This window comes from Meleagris gallopavo, chromosome 4 (assembly GCF_905368555.1).
Source record: "Meleagris gallopavo chromosome 4, MGAL_WU_HG_1.1, whole genome shotgun sequence".
In the NCBI taxonomy this organism is placed as follows: domain Eukaryota; kingdom Metazoa; phylum Chordata; class Aves; order Galliformes; family Phasianidae; genus Meleagris; species Meleagris gallopavo.
In genome coordinates, this window is record NC_139407.1 from 40,889,055 (window position 1) to 40,895,079 (window position 6,025).

Consider the following 6,025-nt stretch of genomic DNA (forward strand, 5'->3'; position numbering starts at 1 on the left):
TATTCATAAAGCAGCTGTGAGGCCACGTACACGGGGGAACCTTGGTTTGTTAGAGCACCTGCTGGCAGATGTAGTTGATATTCTTTGAGAAAACAGTACCACCTCAGGTAATTTTTTTCTTAAACTGTACATTTCATCTGTATGTGATGTCAAGCAGCATTTCATCTTACGGGATGAGTGAAACCTTTCTCATACAGGTAATTGTTTTAAATTGGAAGAGACGTTCTGTGGAAGTGGATGTTCAGTGTTTCTACATGAAGACCTGAGCAGAATTCTACTATTTCTTCATATTTTTGTTTTGATGACTCCAATAAGCAAGTATAACAGTTTTGGGAGAAATAAAAAAAAAAAACAACAAAACAAATCTTTTTGAAACTGATGCTGAGTACATTTCCCACCCTTCAAAAGACTGCAAAAAATACTAATTTATGAGTCATTTCAATATCATCTAATGAAAAACTTCAGATAAATTGCAAATATTATTTTAGAATGAGGGTGAAAGAATTATTCAGGATTACTGGCATTTTCCTTAACTGGTGTCTGACGTTGATTGCCTCCTCCTTAAAGAAAGTCTGTGTGGAAAGTCAGTAACATTCACTTACTGTTTTCATTAAAAAAAAAAAAAAAAAAAAAAAAAAAATAAAAGCAACAATGTGGCAGAAAGAGACTTAGAAACATACTGCTGTCCTTCTAGCTTGCAGTATCACATACCGAACTGTCTTAAGACTGTATGACTCAGGTCTTTACAGACCCAGGAATGTTCTTAGGGAAATTTAGTTTAAACATGAACAGCTGGTTCATTTGTCTATCCCCCTAAGTATAGCAGAAATGTTAAATCAGCTACAGGGGCAGCTGTTACCTCTTGATTATTGTGAGACTGAGTAGATAGCTTCCATGAACTTTGAACAGGTGCAACCTGGTCCTGTTTATTAAAACATAGCAGTAAGTATTCTAGTATGTGAAGCATTGAGATATGATGAGGTGATCATAGAGATAGAATGCATTAAATAATTGGTGACATCAGTTTGGCTCTCTAACTTGGGAGTCAATGTATAAGTTAGAGCTGCTGTCAGTTTACTGAAATTGACATATTTCAGGGATATCTGAAGTGTCAAGGGAGATTCATATAATAAACAAAAAAATATATATTCTTTTGTCACCACTGTGGCAAACTTGATGTTTTGTTGTTTTTTTTTAATATAGGGAATGTATGTAAGTATTATATTATTCTGATTAGGATACTACTAATTCATTTCTCCCGCATATCCAGTACATAAAAAAGTTAAACACTTTTTTTTTTTCTTTTTTTTTTTCCTGGCCTGTGAACTAGGAGAATAGGAAAATATCCTCATTTCATATTACTGTATTATGTTTTGTATTGTGGTGACAGCATGAATTAGAGCCCTTCCAGCATTTCAGAGAAAGTTCTGTTTTGGAAAATTGAATTACTATGAAAATTCTTCTGGCAAACAGCATTGAGGTCCCATGCAGCACTGCTGTTATGAGTGCCTCAGAGGTTTTGCATTTTTTCTTTACATGCCACAAAAGAATTAAGATTTATTTGACTGTTCATTATCTGTTCAAATGCTAAAATGCATATTTTACTCAATCCTTACTTTTATCTAGAGGTGGGCAATAGCTGATACTGTTCTACAGTAATAGTCTTCAAAAGCCGTGTCTGTGTTCAGGTGTAGCTTTAAAAGAACAGCCTTTTTGTCACAGCATGTGACAGATCCACAGCACAGTGGATCTGTAATGAAAGGCAGCACCCATATCTCAATAATCATTTCTGAAATGTCATTCTTTCATCCACTGTGAAAGATGAAAGCAGCTCTTGATTCAGAAAGGGCAATTACTAATAGGCAGTGGATAGGAAATAAATGGGAAAGACAATTAACAGAGCTCTGTGGTATACGTACGCATGGAGAAGAATCTCATAAATTGTAATGAGAATGGAAAAGGCTGGATAAATTATGAGTCAGAGAAGAAATATGTGAACATGTTTAGAATTATAATCCTGTGTTGGGATCAAAAAAATCTTGTGATTATGTCATCATTAATTAGTTTACACTCCCATAGAAGTGTGAACAACTAGTCTTGTTAGAATCCCTATTTGGTCTCACATTTTTTTACAACTAGATCAGTTAATAAAAGGTTTTGCTTCCATCTTGGGGCATAATTAATTTTTACACATTTTACCTGCATGTTTTTATTTTATATTGAATCATTGCTTGTGCATTTTTCTCTTGCTTACTAACTCTTACAGTTTAGGATGTTTTTGTTTGTTTGTTTGTTTGTTTGTTTTGTTTTACCTCAGTCCACCAGTCTTCTGTGAAAGGAAGCAAAGGAGCAAAATATTTGTAAATTATCATGTTATTTATTCTTTGCAGTGTCTTTTTCCTTCTATACTGTATCTGCCTGATCTGCTTAGTTTGGATTTTAAGCTGTGGGGTAGCTATTCTCTGCACAGTGCCTGTTTGCAGCTTGATCATCTTTGTATCTGAGTGTTCTTGCATTATGTACTTCTTTTATAAATAATAAAATGAAATAAGAGAGGTCGTGGAAAAATCTGGCTGTAAAAGAATTGTACTTATCATCTCATACATTCTGCTTAGGTTTGAATTGGCTCACTCAAAGAAGTGCAAGATGTAGAGCAGTGGACAGCAGCGCTTTCTGTAAAAGTAAGTGTAGTTTTGAAGCTAGAGATATTGCAGTGAAAATGAAATAGGGTGAATTTGAAGAATAAAACATCAGGAAGTCATGTAATTCTTGAAATTAATTAAAGAGCCAAAGTTAAAATGTTTTGGTTAAATGTTTTCTATTTTAGTTTTAACACACTCCCAGCTTTCTTAAATGGGCAAGCTATAGATTTTCCAATGTTAGCCAAGTATAGCAGTGGCAAGAATTATTCATGATACTGCCAATTACAGAAATTTCAGTCAGAAATATGATTGCTAAGTAGCTAGCATTCATTAAGAATTTTGAATGAGTTCTACACACAAATGAAATAGTCAATATATTAAAAGAGTATTTTACCTATAAATAGACTGAACGACAAACAGATTGTCTTCTGTGCAGTCATAGCTTCTCCTTGGGGTTTACTCTTTCTCAAAGAAAACTTGCCTGTGCTTTGTGTATGTGCACAACCTATAAGTACCTTGTAATTCTACTGCCTGTTAAGCTGGTGCTCTGAAACTTCATTTCTATATACAAGGGGAATAAGTATTTCTGTGCCTTGTGACAGTCATGTAAAGTATTGTTAATAGCCCCCTTCAGGTTTTGTGTAATGCCACAAACAACTTTTTTTTTTCTTTTTTTTTTTTCTTGAAAGTGTTGTAATTTGGCTGCATGTGTTATGGTGGGTTTGTTTGTTTGTTTGTTTGTTTGTTTGTTTTGGCAGGACAATTAAAAACCTCTTAAATCAGGAATATACTAAAAAGATTGTAAAAAGTAATTTTATAAAGAATGAGATGTATAAAAATTTGTTTTCAAGTGATTATCTAGAAAAGAAAGACTGTGAAAAACTTATCAGAGATTTTTCCTCTTGCTCAGAATCTTGCTTGTGTTTACTAAATATTTTGTTTTCTTAGGGATTAAAAACAATCTTTAACTATTCCACCATCTCTGTGTTTCTGAATTTGGCATTCCAGCACAGCTGTAATTTTTTCAGCATGAAATGTATGGAACTTTCCTTAAAGCTTTATTTTGGACAACTGTTCTAGCTTACGCCATCGAGAGCTTTTTTCAGAGTAATACAGTCTAAAATCTTTCAGGACTTTCCTGGATCCTTTAGTGCTCTTTGGATCATGCCCTGGTGTGGGGAGAGCAAGGATTAGGAGGGCTGAGTGTAACAAAAAGCACTCACTCAGAGCGCTAAAACAAATGTGTGCTTTAGTGTATCTAGAATCAAAATCCTTTGTAAACTTGAGCATTGTGTAGATGGTATCATTTACCAAGCATACAATGTAAAACAAGGTTTTAGTTGGTAGTACCACAAAACAACTGAGTATAAGTTGAGAAGATATAGAATGCATTTTACTTCAAAAGTAAATATGTTAAGGGATAATCTGCTTGTGGAATTTTCTTATTAATTTCAAAAAGAAACTGTCTGTATAACTTCCTTGGATGAGGGAAGGAAGGAGGGAAGGAAAAAAAAAGAAACACAAAAGGGCAAATCTGCAGAATGTGTTTGCCTTTAGAATGTTTGCTGGGTATACATTGACAAATGGGCTTTGTTTCCCATTGTTTTATTTATAAATGCTTAAACCCGCAAGGTAAATAATAATTTTATCCTCGTGAAAAAGTTTTCTCTAAAAGAGAGTTTAATTCAAAGGCCTGTATTTTACATTCAAATCAGGTCTATATCTAATAGTATATGGTCATTTCTTATTACATTTATAGAAATGTTTATAGAAATTATGGTTTATAGAAATTCGAACCAAAATTGCTGATCAAATCATCTTAAGTAAAATTCTTGAGCAAACAGGTCAAAATTATACACAGTGGATCTATCTCTAGTTTTAAACACTACGAGTAATTTCATTTCTGTGAAGAAACTTTTTGTCAGTGAAAGTGCAATAAATGCTTCAGGCTATGTCTACAGTAATAGCAGACTGCACGGTACAGTACGAGCAAATCAGTTGGTTCTGAGGATGTGGCATCTACTTAATGTGTATTTCAGGGAGAGCTTATTTAGCTCTAGTTTGATTCTGCTGAATGACTTCCCATTAGTGGATGGTGTGTGTTAGCAGTGCTGCCAGAGATCATCTTCTAGTTGAATTTGGTCATAAAGGTAATCATTTTATGCACTTTGAAATTGTTGTATGATGTGAAGCAAAATGTAGTAAGTGGAATGATGAGGGATTTCAAAAGCACATTTCTGATCTGAACAAAAGTGTTAATATATTTTTAAAGTGTTGGAATGCAGTTGGAAATCTAAGAAGGCTGTTGAGTTAGTGGAAACACAGAGTTTAACTGCTTTAAAAAGGTTTTAAAATTTCAGGTTGTTGGTAGCACTTCGACATTACGTAAGAGAATGAAAGCATTTGTCTTGGAACAGTTGATACAGAAGCACTCTGTAAACCAATCTGGCGTATGTTTAGATGCAATGTTTGTCTTGCTCATTTGGAGAGTTAAAATTTCATGTGTTTCAAGCTCATCTTAGAATAGCCCTGTTGTTTATGCAGTAGTAACATAGCTGAGGAAAGCTTTTCACACCTGTTGATCGACATCTGAAGAGTCCAGATAACAAGCATGTGAAGTCACACTTACAATCTTTCTCTCCATCTAAAAATAAATGCCATTGCTCACTCTAGCTTGCAATATATATATAAAGTCTGGACACAGCTGAGCAGCATAGTAGTGTTATGCTGTTTTGATTTAGTGGGTATGCCATTCTTAAGCCAGCAGATAAGGTGGATCGTTCTTTAGCTGAACACTTTGTATGTATGGGACTTGTGCCAATAAGCCCTGACACCCCACCAGAGGTAAAGAATGTGGCCTTGAGCACGCTACAGAGAGAACTGCTGCATCTTTCTCTCATATTTAAATTTCTGTATTTAATATCTTCAGACTGAAGAGAAGGTAGGATGTGATTTCCAATTCTTCTCTATCAGGATCAAGGATTTTTGAATCTGAATGAATTGAACGCTGATGTTTCTTTCGTTTTACAGTGGTGTAAAGGTTTGCACATAGGTTGGTACTTGCAATTAGATAGGCTTTCAAGTTCTATTAAAATAATCTCAGACCTCAAACCTCTCAAAATAGCACCATGTCATGATGCAACGCCACTGAACTTCACTCAAAGATTTGTCATCAGGTCATGTTCTCTGGCTTTCTTTTAACCTAATATTTCTTATGGCTACGTTTCCAGGAATTTCCTCATGTTTTCAATTGATATGTTTGGCTTGGTAAAGAAAGAGTAGTTTCAAGTCTTTGAAAGCACATCATTGTATTCACTTTCAGAAAGCTGATTTTGCCTGGACTGTATGTTCAAATGTCTAATATAAAACTTGTTTCATTCTGT

The 6,025-nt window shown here is 34.5% G+C and overlaps 1 long non-coding RNA gene across 1 annotated transcript in view; it reads left to right on the plus strand.

Annotated features, from left to right (window-relative positions):
- Positions 1-115: 115 nt before the first annotated feature.
- LOC109367330 (uncharacterized) overlaps positions 116-6,025 on the plus strand; it is a 69,877-nt gene continuing 63,967 nt past the window's right edge. The window contains exon 1 of the long non-coding RNA XR_014883092.1: positions 116-2,681. This is a non-coding gene — a long non-coding RNA (uncharacterized LOC109367330). The remainder of the gene's footprint in view (positions 2,682-6,025) is intronic.